Below are 6,000 nucleotides of genomic sequence, written 5' to 3'. Positions count from 1 at the left end.
TACTCAGGAGGCTGAGGCAGGAGAATCACTTGAACCCGGGAGCCAGAGGTTGCAGTGAGCTGAGATCGTTCCTTTGCATTCCAGCCTGGCAACAGAGCAAGACTCCATCTAAAAAAAAAAAAAAAAGTCCAGGCAGGGCGTGGTGGCTCACGCCTATAATCCCAGCACTTTGGAAGTCAAGGTGGGTGGATCACTTGAGGTCAGGAGTTCAAGACCAGCCTGGCCAACATGGTGAAACCCCATCTCTAGTCTCTACTAAAAATACAAAAATTATCCCGGAGTGTGGTGCATGTCTGTCATCCCAGCTACTCAGGAGGTTGAGGCAGGGGAATCACTTGAATCTGGGAGGCAGAGGTTGCAGTGAGCCAAGATGGCACCACTGCACTCCAGCCTGGGTGACAGAGCAGGACCCCATCTCAATAATAATAATAATAATAATAATAATAATAATAATAATAACAACTTTAATGTGGGCTCAGTGGCAGGCACCTATAAGTCCCAGCTACTTGGGAGGCTGAGGCCGAAGGATCACTTGAGCTGAGGACTACAAGGCCAGCGTGGGCAACATACCAAGATCCTGTTTCTAAAAAACAAATTTAGCTTTTTATTCATATGGACTTTTTTTTTTTTTTTTTTTTTTTTTTTTTTTTTTTTGAGACGGAGTTTCGCTCTTGATACCCAGGCTGGAGCGCAATGGCGCGATCTCGGCTCACCGCAATCTCCGCCTCCTGGGTTCAGGCAATTCTCCTGCCTCAGCCCCCTGAGTAGCTGGGATTACAGGCACGCGCCACCGTGCCCAGCTAATTTTTTGTATTAGTAGAGACGGGGTTTCACCATGTTGACCAAGATGGTCTCGATCTCTTGACCTCGTGATCCACCCGCCTCGGCCTCCCAAAGTGCTGGGATTACAGGCTTGAGCCACCGCGCCCGGCCTCATATGGACTTTTAAGGACAAGCTTGTGATATAAGTAGTGCTATCACATGAGAGCAGAAAGCTCTGTCTTGACAACAGAGTCAGCAGTGCAGAGGTATTAAGTGCGCCACATGTCTGTAGATCAGTTTGGACTAGGCAACCCCTGCTTTAGATGGGAGAGTTACACCAACTTACATATTCAATGATATAAGTAGGCAGATACTCCAAGAGAAACAACCTTATTAAAAATTCACGAGAATGAAGTCCCGGAACTGTCACTTACACATACCGTTTTATTTTACCTAACAAAAATAGCAGGCACTATCAGTCAGCTACCTTCCAGCCATTCCCAAACCTTTTTCAAGCCCACTTTCCAAGTTAGAGAAGGGAAAATCAGATACTTAAACTCCAAGACTATTTCGCATCTGTTGCTATAGGGAGGAATCCTGCTGGGGAACTTCTAGGCAAGAGTTTGCTTCCTGATAAAAGAGGCTGATGAATCGGAAGAGTACCCTCATACCATTTCTCATTTTCAACCCCATTTGTAAGAACGTGGTACTTAGAGATAGGGAGGCCATCTTGCAACCATGAAATAACCATGCAACCCTGAGGCTGAAGATAAAAACCCATCATGGGAATAGCAGCATAAAGAGAGGAAAGGTCTAGATGACCTTGCTGAGCAACTGCACTCTAACTAGGAAATGCCCACCACAAACTTTTTTTTTTTTTTCACCCAGCAAGAAACCATAACTTTATTAATAATGCAAACAGTACAAATTTCAAACCAAGCTGCAGTGACTCATTTGAAAGACACATAGAAAAGGTCCTCATTTTCAGCTTACGTTAATTCCATGATAGCATTTACAATATCTGCAATATTGCTCTTCAGGACTTGGACTGCCTTTGCTCACACATTTGCTTGTGACAAGACCAGTCCTATATCCTTAAGTTTCACACCTGTTTCCTCAACTGCTTCCTCTTCCCTCTCCTCTTGTACAGTGGAGTCTGTACGTTTTCTTGAATGTTTAAGACAACTTCACCTTGAACTTTGAACTTCTCAGCAGCTCCTAGCTGTGCTTGTTGAGATAAATCTTTGATCTTAGTTTCCCCCCAAACTGTGTAGGTGTTTGAAGCTAGGCTCTTGTAAACATCTTGTAAACATCTGGTTGATGAAGAGGATATTCTTAGATTCGGGATAGTCACTCTAGTAACCCTCATAGCCTTTCACAGACCCAGTTTGGACATAGCCATAGCTTCTGTGCCTCCCTTTCATTTCTTTCGTTTCTTTCTCTTTTTTTGGAGACAGTCTCGCTCTGTCGTCCAGGCTGGAGTGCCGTGGCACAATCTCAGCTCACTGCAACCTTTGCCTCCCAGGTTCAAGTGATTTTCCTGCCTCAGCCTCCTGAATAGCTGGGATTACAGGCACATGCCACCACACTTGGCTAATTTTTGTATTTTTAGTAGAGACTAGAGATGGGGTTTAACCATGTTGGCCAGGCTGGTCTCAAATTCCTGACCTCAAGTGATCCGCCTGCCTTGGACTCCCAAAGTGCTGGGATTATAGGAATGAGCCACCGTGCCCGGCCATGTGCCTACTCTTCACTCCGTGTTTTGCTTTCTTGACTGGTTCTTCGTCAAATGCGCTGCTGCTGCCACCTGGGCTTATTGTGTGGTTCCTGTGTGGAATTTTGTTCCTCGAGTTCTGGTACTGATTCTTCACTGTCAGATTCAATGCCAGATCTGTGCAGGGAATATAATGATGGCAGCAGAAAGAGCCTACACTTCTTATTTCAGGTGAAAATTATAAGTCTATTCCTTAAGCCAGTGCTTCTCCACCTTGTCTGGTAATGGCACACAGAAAATGATACTATTTGGGCCTAAAAGGTGGCTCACTCCTGTAATTCTAGTACTTTGGAAGGCTGAGGTGGGAGGATTACTTGAGGCCAGGAGTTCAAGACCAGCCTGGGCAACATAGCAAGACTGCCATCTGTACAAAGAAATGAAAAACTGGCTGAGGCAGGAGGATCGCTTGAACCCAGGAGTTTGAGGCCACAGTGAGCTATGATTGCACCACTGCACTCCAGCCTGAGCAACAGAGCAAAACCCCATCTCTTACAAAAAAAGAAAAAAGAAAGATATTACTTGTATGATACACTGGTGTGTAAATGGACAGGCTACTTACAGCCAGAGGTGACTCGCCCAAAGACTTTAGTCACCTCAGGTCTTGCCCAGCTGCCCCAAAGGCTGAGAGGATCAAAAACTTGGCCATATGTGTAAGCCATTTATGGCACACAAGTGGTGGTGGCAAACCAGTTGGGAATTTCAGCTTAGCCCATATGGGTGGGGTGTTCTGAACTTTGCAGCAACTGACATAGTATATATCCTTGATGAGTGGAGGGAAGAAAGGATAAATGAAGCTTGGTCATATACCTGGTGATGAAATTCAGAAGTCATATCATATTCAGAGGATCCTGGTAAAGAGGTCTCTGGATATTACAGGAGACAACTGAGACTCCTCAAGAAAGGGACCATGGCTGGGTTTGGTGGCTCATGCCTGTAATCCCGGCACTTTGTGAGGCCAAGGCAAGAGGATCACTTGAAGTCAGGACTTCAAGACCAGCCTTACCAACAAAGCAAGACTCTATCTCTACCAAAAATAAAAAATAAAATTAGCTAGACACAGTGGCATGTGCCTGTAGTCCCAGCTACTCAGGAGGCTGAGGCAGGAGGATCACTTGACCCCAGGAGTTTGAGACTGCAGTAAGCTATGATGGCACCACTGCACTCTAGCCTGGGTGACAGAGAGTGAAATCTTGTCTCAGAAAAAGTTGGAGGGGGGACCTTGCTTTTATTTCTCTCGGCACTTCTCCCTTTATTCTTCTTTTTCTGCATGAAAACCAGCTTTCTGTGCTTTTCCCAAAAGAGGCAGGAGACAGATGCCCCACCCTCCTAGTCCCAGTGATAGTGAGCCCATCCTCTGGAATCAGGTTACCTGGGTTTAAATCCTAGCTCCATAACTAACTAGCTGTGTGACCTGCAGTAAGTTACTTAACCTCTCTGTGCCTCAATGTATTTACCTCTAAACTGGAGATAATGTAATATACCTCTCTAGGATTGCGGGAAGGAATTAAATCCATTAAACTGTATAAAATAATTTAGGACAGTATTAGTCCATTTTCACGCTGCTAATAAAAACATATCTGAGACCAACGTCAAGGATGGCACCACCCACCAGACCTCTTTGGAGCTTTTCATGTACCTGAACGAAGTCGTGGGCAAGCACGGCGTGGGCCACATTAACATCGTGGAGAACCGCTTCATCGGAATGAGGTCCCAAGGTATCTAGGAGTCCCCAGCAGGCACCATCCTTTACCACGCTCATTGAAACATCAAGGACTTCACCATGGACTGGGAAGTGCGCAAAATCAAACAAGGCCTGGGCTTGAAATTTGCTGAGCTGGTCTATACCGGTTTCTGGCACAGCCCTGAGTGTGAATTTGTCCACCACTGCATTGCCAAGTCCCAGGAGGGAGTGGAAGGGAAAGTGCAGGTGTCCATCTTAAAGGGCCAGGTGTACATCGTCGGCCGGAGTCCCCACTGTCTCTCTACAACAAGGAGCTGGTGAGCATGAACGTTCAGGGTGACTGTGAGCTAATTGATGACACTGGCTTCATCAACATCAATTCTGTCAGGCTGAAGGAATAGCATTGCCTCCAGAGCAAGATCACTGCCAAATAGACCCCTGTACAGTGAGGAGCTGGGGCCTCCTCAATTTGCAGATCCCTCAAGTACAGGCGCTAATTGTTGTGATAATTTATAATTGTGACTTGTTCTCCCCAGCTGGCAGTGGAGTGGGGCTTCCAGTCCCCAGCTTTGTTCCTTCCCCCTGAACCCTGCAAACGTTGTCATTGAAGGAAAAGGTTGGGGGCACCTGCGGTGGGAAGCTATAAAATGACAATTAAAAGACCTTAAAAAAAAATACCCAAGACTGGGCAATTTACAAAAGAAAGAGATGTAATTGGGTTTACGGTTCCACATTGCTGGGAAGCCCCACAGTTATGGCAGAAGGCGAGAAGGAGCAAGTCCTGTCTTACATGGATGGAAGCAGGCAAAGAGAGAATGAGGAAGACGCAAAAGCGGAAACCCCTAATAAAACCATCGGATCTCATGAGACTTACTCACTACCATGAGAACAGTATGGAGGAAACGCCCCCCATTATTTAATTATCTCCCACTGGGTCCCTCCCACAATACATGGGAATTATGGGAGCCACAATTCAAAATGAGATTTGGGTGGGGACACAGCCAATCCATATCAGACAGTAAGTACTATATAAGTGTTAGCTATTATTATCTTTAATTCCCAGGAAAGAAAATCTGATTGGCTGAGTTTGAGCCAGTGGTTCACTCCTGGCCTAATCCCCTAATCATGTATTACATATCACTACTACTAGTCCTCTAGAGCATTTATCTCAATTGTGATTGAAGATTTGATTGAGGACTGTATTCACCACTAGACTGTGGGGCATCTTCTTTCATCCACCATTCTATCCTCAGCACCTAGCACAGTAGCTATAATCTGGATGAAATATAATTCTAGTGTATACCGCTTACATTGTATTTTATATGCAGCATATATACATATGAAATATAAATATAAACATAAATAGCTTGATGGTGGCTAAGTCCCAATAAATATGTTTTGATGACTAAATTAATGGTCCCCTTCAGTATGGCTGGAAGTGCAGCTGTGTGCCTGCAGAGGTCTACCCTCAGGGATGGAGAGGTAGTTCCTAATGAAGGGGGATAAGCTGAACAGAAACCTCCAAATGTATCTGCCATTGCTAGGCACAGGGAATACAAAGTCAAATAGATGTTGGACAGACACTGTTGGCAGCATAGCCAGTTCCTCCCTCTCACCCCTTTCATCCTTAGTTTGGTAACTTTATTTATTTATTTATTCTTTTTGTTTGTTTGTTTTTTGAGACAGAGTCTCTCTCTGTCACCCAGGCTGGAGTGCAATGGTACAATCTCAGCTCACTGCAACCTCCGCCTCCTGGGTTCAAATGATTTTCCTGCCTCAGTCT

At 45.2% G+C, this 6,000-nt stretch overlaps 2 pseudogenes; one reads left to right on the top strand and one right to left on the bottom strand.

Moving 5' to 3' along the window:
* Positions 1-1,751: 1,751 nt before the first annotated feature.
* LOC135268278 (nascent polypeptide-associated complex subunit alpha-like) lies at positions 1,752-3,182 on the bottom strand (annotated as a pseudogene).
* Positions 3,183-3,324: 142 nt separating this feature from the next.
* LOC105711457 (argininosuccinate synthase-like) lies at positions 3,325-4,651 on the top strand (annotated as a pseudogene).
* The last annotated feature ends 1,349 nt before the right edge of the window (positions 4,652-6,000 follow it).

The sequence above is a fragment of the Aotus nancymaae genome, unplaced genomic scaffold (assembly GCF_030222135.1).
Source record: "Aotus nancymaae isolate 86718 unplaced genomic scaffold, 86718_ANA_hifiasm-v0.15.2.pri h1tg000040l, whole genome shotgun sequence".
NCBI classification, from domain to species: domain Eukaryota; kingdom Metazoa; phylum Chordata; class Mammalia; order Primates; family Aotidae; genus Aotus; species Aotus nancymaae.
The sequence above is the reverse complement of the archived record's forward strand: the minus strand, read 5'-3'. Positions and strand labels throughout refer to the sequence as shown.